This window comes from Panthera leo, chromosome F2 (assembly GCF_018350215.1).
Source record: "Panthera leo isolate Ple1 chromosome F2, P.leo_Ple1_pat1.1, whole genome shotgun sequence".
NCBI classification, from domain to species: domain Eukaryota; kingdom Metazoa; phylum Chordata; class Mammalia; order Carnivora; family Felidae; genus Panthera; species Panthera leo.
In genome coordinates, this window is record NC_056695.1 from 5,521,074 (window position 1) to 5,530,305 (window position 9,232).

Sequence of the window (9,232 nt, forward strand, 5' to 3'; positions counted from 1 at the left end):
AACCTGATTCATCACTATTATTTCAATAATTATAACACTGTTTATTATATTTCAACTAAAAATCTCAAAACACCTGTATCCTTCAAGCCCGGAACCCAAATCTACAGCTGCACTAAAACAGCCTAACCCTTGAGAAAAAAAGTGAACGAAAATCTATTCACCTCTTTCACTACCCCAACAATAATAGGATTGCCTGTTGTCGTATTAATTATTATGTTCCCCAGCATTCTATTCCCCTCACCTAACCGACTAATTAATAACCGTTTAGTCTCACTTCAACAGTGATTAGTACAACTAACATCAAAACAAATACTAGCCATTCACAATCACAAAGGACAAACTTGGGCCCTAATACTCATATCTCTCATTTTATTTATTGGATCAACAAACCTGTTAGGTCGACTGCCTCACTCATTTACTCCAACTACCCAATTATCAATAAACTTAGGAATAGCTATTCCCCTATGAGCCGGTACCGTAATCACCGGGTTTCGCCACAAAACTAAAGCGTCCCTGGCCCACTTTTCTACCACAAGGAACACCAATCCCCCTGATCCCTATGCTTGTAATTATTGAAACCATTAGCCTTTTTATCCAGCCCGTGGCTCTGGCCGTACGACTTACAGCTAACATTACTGCAGGCCACCTATTCATACACTTAATTGGAGGAGCTGCTCTGGCCCTAGCAAACATTAGTACCTCTGTTGCTTTAATTACCTTTATTATCCTCATCCTACTGACAATCCTTGAATTTGCTGTGGCTCTAATCCAAGCCTACGTCTTTACCCTACTTGTAAGCCTGTGTCTACATGACAATACTTAATGACCCATCAAACCCACGCATACCATATGGTTAACCCCAGTCCATGGCCACTTACGGGAGCCCTTTCAGCCCTACTGATAACTTCAGGTCTGGCCATATGATTTCACTACAAGTCAATACTATTATTGACCCTAGGTATAACCACTAACCTACTGACTATATATCAATGGTGACGAGACATTATTCGGGAAAGCACATTCCAAGGTCACCACACACCCATCGTTCAAAAAGGTCTCGGTCTCCGTTATGGAATAATTCTCTTTATCACCTCAGAAGTATTCTTCTTCGCAGGCTTTGTCTGGGCCTTCTACCACTCAAGTCTAGCCCCAACTCCTGAATTGGGAGGATGCTGACCACCAACAGGTATTATTGCCCTAAACCCCCTAGAAGTCCCACTACTCAATACCTCCGTACTTCTAGCTTCCGGAGTGTCAATCACCTGAGCTCACCATAGTTTAATAGAAGGGAATCGAAAACACATACTCCAAGCACTATTTATTACAATCTCCCTAGGAGTCTACTTCACCCTCCTCCAAGCCTCCGAATACTATGAAACATCATTCACAATCTCAGACGGAGTCTACGGATCCACCTTCTTCATGGCTACAGGATTCCACGGACTACACGTAATTATCGGCTCTACCTTCCTAATTGTATGCTTCTTGCGCCAACGAAAAGATCACTTCACATCGAGCCACCACTTTGGATTTGAAGCCGCTGCTTGATATTGACATTTCCTAGACGTGGTTTGACTATTCCTATACGTTTCTATTTATTGATGAGGATCCTATTCCTTTAGTATTAACAAGTACAGTTGACTTCCAATCAACCAGTTTCGGTATAATCCGAAAGGGAATAATAAACGTAATACTCGCCCTGCTCACCAATACACTTCTAGCCACACTACTTGCACTCATCGCATTCTGACTACCCCAACTAAATATCTATGCAGAAAAAGCAAGTCCTTATGAATGTGGATTTGACCCCATAGGATCCGCCCGCCTGCCTTTCTCTATAAAATTTTTCTTAGTAGCGATTACATTCTTGCTATTTGACCTAGAAATTGCACTACTACTCCCTCTTCCTTGGGCCTCACAAACAAACAAATTATCAACCATACTTACCATAGCTCTTCTACTAATCTCTCTATTAGCCGCAAGCCTAGCCTACGAATGAACCCAAAAAGGACTAGAGTGAACTGAATATGATAATTAGTTTAAACTAAAACAAATGATTTCGACTCATTAGATTGTAGCTTACCCTATAATTATCAGATGTCCATAGTCTATATTAATATCTTCCTGGCTTTCATCATGTCACTTATAGGACTACTGATGTACCGATCCCACCTAATATCTTCCCTCCTATGTCTAGAAGGCATAATACTATCCCTATTTATCATGATAACCGTGGCAATTCTAAATAATCACTTCACACTAGCTAGCATGACTCCTATCATCCTGCTCGTATTTGCAGCCTGCGAGGCGGCACTGGGCTTATCCCTACTAGTAATGGTATCAAACACATATGGCACCGACTATGTACAAAACTTAAACCTCCTACAATGCTAAAAATTATTGTCCCTACTGCCATACTCATACCGATAACATGACTATCAAAACCCAACATAATCTGAATTAACTCAACTACCTATAGCCTTCTGATCAGCCTTATTAGCCTCTCCTATTTAAATCAACTAGGCGACAACAGCCTAAATCTCTCATTACTATTTTTCTCAGACTCACTCTCTGCACCTCGACTAGTATTAACAACATGACTCCTACCACTGATGCTCATGGCTAGTCAATCACACCTGTCAAAAGAGACCTTAGCCCGAAAAAAACTATACATCACAATACTTATTATCTTACAACTTCTCTTAATTATAACATTCACCGCCACAGAACTAATTATAGTCTACATTCTATTTGAAGCCACATTAATCCCCACCCTCATTATTATCACTCGATGGGGTAATCAAACGGAGCGACTAAACGCTGGCCTATACTTTCTATTCTACACCTTGGTAGGCTCACTACCCCTCCTAGTCGCACTACTATACATCCAAAACACAACAGGGACTTTAAATTTCCTAATCATTCAATCATTCAACCACCTTCCTATGAATCCGAGCATCTTACCCACGATTCCGATATGACCAATTAATACACCTCTTATGAAAAAGCTTTCTACCCCTTACCCTAGCCCTATGTATATGACACGTCTCCCTACCCATCAGTACAGCAAGCATTCCACCTCAAACATAAGAAATATGGCTGACAAAAGAGTTACTTTGATAGAGTAAAACTTAGAGGTTCAAACCCTCTTATTTCTAGAATTATAGGAATCGAACCTAATCCTAAGAATCCAAAAATCCAAAAATCTTCGTGCTACCAATATTACACCACATTCTAAAGTAAGGTCAGCTAAATAAGCTATCGGGCCCATACCCCGAAAATGTTGGTTTATACCCTTCCCATACTAATCAAACCCCCTAGTTTTATTATCATTATATCAACCGTTATTTCAGGAACTATAATCGTAATAACAGCCTCCCATTGACTTACAGTCTGAATCGGCCTCGAAATAAACCTATTAGCCATTATTCCCATCCTCATAAAAAAATAATAGGAATCATCATCAACCTACTGCATTCAGGACAATGAACTGTATCAAAAGATCTCAACCCCATAGCATCTATCATAATAACAACCGCCTTAGCAATAAAACTAGGACTAGCCCCATTCCACTTCTGAGTGCCCGAAGTTACACAAGGAATCTCCATATCCTCAGGCCTAATCCTACTCACATGACAAAAAATTGCTCCACTATCAATCCTATACCAAATCTCACCCACCATCAATCCCAACCTACTCCTAACAATAGCCATCATATCAGTTATAGTCGGAGGCTGAGGAGGACTTAACCAAACCCAACTACGAAAAATTATGGCATATTCCTCAATTGCCCACATAGGCTGAATAGCAGCCATCATAATATATAGCCCCACAATAATAATTTTAAACCTGACCATCTACATCATCATAACACTAACCACCTTCATATTATTCATACACAACTCCACCACAACAACATCCTCCCTATCACAAACATGAAACAAAACACCCCTAATCACCTCATTTATCCTAGTACTAATAGTGTCTCTAGGCGGCCTTCCTCCACTCTCCGGCTTCATCCCAAAATGAATAATCATTCAGGAACTAACGAAAAACGAAATAATTATAATACCCACACTACTAGCTATAACAGCACTACTTAACCTGTACTTCTACATACGACTAACGTATACCACTGCACTGACTATATTCCCCTCAAACAACTGTATAAAAATAAAATGACGATTCGAGTGCACAGAAAAAACAATCCTTTTACCCCCCCCCCCCCCCCGCCTTAGTTGTAATATCCACCATGCTACTACCACTCGCACCAATACTATCCATCCTAGATTAGAAGTTTAGGTTAAATTAGACCAAGAGCCTTCAAAGCTCTAAGTAAGCCCTAACAGACTTAACTTCTGCATACCAATTAATCCTAAGGACTGCAAGAATCTATCTTACATCAATTGATTGCAAATCAAACACTTTAATTAAGCTAAGCCCTTACTAGATTGGTGGGCCCCAACCCCACGAAATTTTAGTTAACAGCTAAATACCCTAGTCCACTGGCTTCAATCTACTTCTCCCGCCGTCTAGAAAAAAAAGGCGGGAGAAGCCCCGGCAGCGTCAAGCTGCTTCTTTGAATTTGCAATTCAATATGGCATTCACTGCAGGACTTGGTAAAAAGAGGACTGAACCTCTGTCTTTAGATTTACAGTCTAATGCTTACTCAGCCATTTTACCTATGTTCATAAACCGCTGACTATTGTCAACCAATCACAAAGATATTGGAACTCTTTACCTTCTATTTGGCGCCTGGGCCGGTATGGTAGGGACCGCTCTCAGTCTCTTAATCCGAGCCGAACTGGGTCAACCTGGCACGCTACTAGGGGACGACCAAATTTATAATGTAGTCGTCACCGCCCATGCCTTTGTAATAATCTTCTTTATAGTAATGCCTATTATGATTGGAGGATTCGGAAACTGATTGGTTCCACTAATAATTGGAGCCCCCGATATAGCATTCCCTCGAATGAATAATATGAGCTTCTGACTCCTTCCCCCGTCTTTCCTACTTTTGCTCGCATCATCTATGGTAGAGGCTGGAGCAGGGACTGGATGGACAGTATACCCACCTCTAGCCGGCAACCTAGCTCATGCAGGAGCATCCGTAGATCTAACTATTTTTTCACTACACCTAGCAGGTGTCTCCTCAATCTTAGGTGCTATTAATTTTATTACTACTATTATTAATATAAAACCCCCTGCTCTATCCCAATATCAAACACCCCTATTTGTCTGATCGGTTTTAATCACTGCTGTATTGCTACTTCTATCACTACCAGTTTTAGCAGCAGGCATCACTATACTGCTGACAGATCGAAATCTGAACACCACATTTTTTGACCCCGCCGGAGGAGGGGATCCTATCTTATATCAACACCTATTCTGATTTTTCGGTCACCCAGAAGTCTACATTTTAATTTTACCCGGGTTTGGAATAATTTCACATATTGTTACCTACTACTCAGGTAAAAAAGAACCTTTTGGCTACATGGGAATAGTCTGAGCTATAATATCAATTGGCTTTCTGGGCTTTATCGTATGAGCCCATCACATGTTTACTGTGGGGATAGATGTGGACACACGAGCATACTTTACATCAGCTACTATAATTATTGCTATTCCCACTGGGGTAAAAGTATTTAGCTGACTGGCCACTCTTCATGGAGGTAATATCAAATGGTCCCCTGCTATGCTATGAGCTCTGGGATTCATTTTCCTATTCACCGTAGGAGGCTTAACAGGAATTGTACTAGCAAATTCCTCATTAGATATTGTTCTTCACGACACATGCTACGTAGTAGCCCACTTCCACTATGTCTTGTCAATAGGAGCAGTATTTGCTCTCACAGGGAGGCTTCGTCCATTGGTTCCCCCTATTCGCAGGGTATACTCTCGATAATACTTGGGCAAAAATTCATTTTACGATTATGCTCGTAGGTGTCAATATAACGTTCTTCCCTCAGCACTTTCTAGGCCTGTCCGGAATGCCTCGACGTTATTCTGACTACCCAGACGCATATACAACTTGAAACACAATCTCCTCAATAGGCTCTTTTATTTCACTAACAGCAGTAATATGAATAGTTTTTATAGCGTGAGAAGCTTTTGCATCAAAGCGAGAAGTGGCCATAGTGGAACTAACCACAACTAATCTTGAATGGCTGCATGGATGTCCCCCTCCATATCACACATTTGAAGAGCCAACCTATGTGCTGTTAAAATAAGAAAGGAAGGAATCGAACCTCCTTAGACTGGTTTCAAGCCAACACCATAACCATTATGTCTTTCTCCATCAAGAAGTATTAGTAAAACAATTACATAACTTTGTCAGGGTTAAATTATAGGTTTAAGCCCTATGTACTTCCATGGCATACCCCTTCCAACTAGGTTTTCAAGATGCTACATCCCCCATCATAGAAGAGCTCCTACACTTCCATGATCACACACTAATAATTGTATTCCTAATTAGCTCCCTAGTCCTTTATATCATCTCACTAATACTAACAACCAAACTCACGCACACAAGCACAATGGATGCCCAAGAAGTAGAAACCATCTGAACCATTTTACCAGCTATCATCTTAATTCTCATTGCCCTACCCTCCTTACGAATTCTCTATATAATAGACGAGATTAATAGCCCCTCTCTTACTGTAAAGACCATGGGACATCAATGGTATTGAAGCTATGAATACACTGACTATGAAGACCTAAGCTTTGACTCCTATATAATTCCCACTCAAGAGCTAAAGCCCGGAGAACTCCGACTATTAGAAGTTGATAACCGAGTAGTACTACCAATAGAAGTGACCATTCGCGTGTTAATCTCATCAGAAGACGTACTACACTCATGAGCCGTCCCATCCCTGGGCCTAAAAACTGATGCTATTCCAGGCCGACTAAGCCAAACAACCCTAATGGGTACACGACCTGGACTCTATTATGGTCAGTGCTCAGAGATCTGCGGCTCAAACCACAGTTTTATGCCCATTGTTCTTGAACTAGTCCCATTATCATATTTTGAAAAATGATCTGCGTCTATACTGTAAATTCATTAAGAAGCTAAACTAGCGTTAACCTTTTAAGTTAAAAACTGGGAGTTTAAACCTCCCCTTAATGACATGCCACAGTTAGATACGTCAACCTGATTCATCACTATTATTTCAATAATTATAACACTGTTTATTATATTTCAACTAAAAATCTCAAAACACCTGTATCCTTCAAGCCCGGAACCCAAATCTACAGCTGCACTAAAACAGCCTAACCCTTGAGAAAAAAAGTGAACGAAAATCTATTCACCTCTTTCACTACCCCAACAATAATAGGATTGCCTGTTGTCGTATTAATTATTATGTTCCCCAGCATTCTATTCCCCTCACCTAACCGACTAATTAATAACCGTTTAGTCTCACTTCAACAGTGATTAGTACAACTAACATCAAAACAAATACTAGCCATTCACAATCACAAAGGACAAACTTGGGCCCTAATACTCATATCTCTCATTTTATTTATTGGATCAACAAACCTGTTAGGTCGACTGCCTCACTCATTTACTCCAACTACCCAATTATCAATAAACTTAGGAATAGCTATTCCCCTATGAGCCGGTACCGTAATCACCGGGTTTCGCCACAAAACTAAAGCGTCCCTGGCCCACTTTTCTACCACAAGGAACACCAATCCCCCTGATCCCTATGCTTGTAATTATTGAAACCATTAGCCTTTTTATCCAGCCCGTGGCTCTGGCCGTACGACTTACAGCTAACATTACTGCAGGCCACCTATTCATACACTTAATTGGAGGAGCTGCTCTGGCCCTAGCAAACATTAGTACCTCTGTTGCTTTAATTACCTTTATTATCCTCATCCTACTGACAATCCTTGAATTTGCTGTGGCTCTAATCCAAGCCTACGTCTTTACCCTACTTGTAAGCCTGTGTCTACATGACAATACTTAATGACCCATCAAACCCACGCATACCATATGGTTAACCCCAGTCCATGGCCACTTACGGGAGCCCTTTCAGCCCTACTGATAACTTCAGGTCTGGCCATATGATTTCACTACAAGTCAATACTATTATTGACCCTAGGTATAACCACTAACCTACTGACTATATATCAATGGTGACGAGACATTATTCGGGAAAGCACATTCCAAGGTCACCACACACCCATCGTTCAAAAAGGTCTCGGTCTCCGTTATGGAATAATTCTCTTTATCACCTCAGAAGTATTCTTCTTCGCAGGCTTTGTCTGGGCCTTCTACCACTCAAGTCTAGCCCCAACTCCTGAATTGGGAGGATGCTGACCACCAACAGGTATTATTGCCCTAAACCCCCTAGAAGTCCCACTACTCAATACCTCCGTACTTCTAGCTTCCGGAGTGTCAATCACCTGAGCTCACCATAGTTTAATAGAAGGGAATCGAAAACACATACTCCAAGCACTATTTATTACAATCTCCCTAGGAGTCTACTTCACCCTCCTCCAAGCCTCCGAATACTATGAAACATCATTCACAATCTCAGACGGAGTCTACGGATCCACCTTCTTCATGGCTACAGGATTCCACGGACTACACGTAATTATCGGCTCTACCTTCCTAATTGTATGCTTCTTGCGCCAACGAAAAGATCACTTCACATCGAGCCACCACTTTGGATTTGAAGCCGCTGCTTGATATTGACATTTCCTAGACGTGGTTTGACTATTCCTATACGTTTCTATTTATTGATGAGGATCCTATTCCTTTAGTATTAACAAGTACAGTTGACTTCCAATCAACCAGTTTCGGTATAATCCGAAAGGGAATAATAAACGTAATACTCGCCCTGCTCACCAATACACTTCTAGCCACACTACTTGCACTCATCGCATTCTGACTACCCCAACTAAATATCTATGCAGAAAAAGCAAGTCCTTATGAATGTGGATTTGACCCCATAGGATCCGCCCGCCTGCCTTTCTCTATAAAATTTTTCTTAGTAGCGATTACATTCTTGCTATTTGACCTAGAAATTGCACTACTACTCCCTCTTCCTTGGGCCTCACAAACAAACAAATTATCAACCATACTTACCATAGCTCTTCTACTAATCTCTCTATTAGCCGCAAGCCTAGCCTACGAATGAACCCAAAAAGGACTAGAGTGAACTGAATATGATAATTAGTTTAAACTAAAACAAATGATTTCGACTCATTAGATTGTAGCTTACCC

General features: G+C 40.9%; 1 pseudogene; it reads left to right on the top strand.

The window, feature by feature from the left end:
• Positions 1–4,270: 4,270 nt before the first annotated feature.
• Positions 4,271–6,299, top strand: LOC122210525 (annotated as a pseudogene).
• The last annotated feature ends 2,933 nt before the right edge of the window (positions 6,300–9,232 follow it).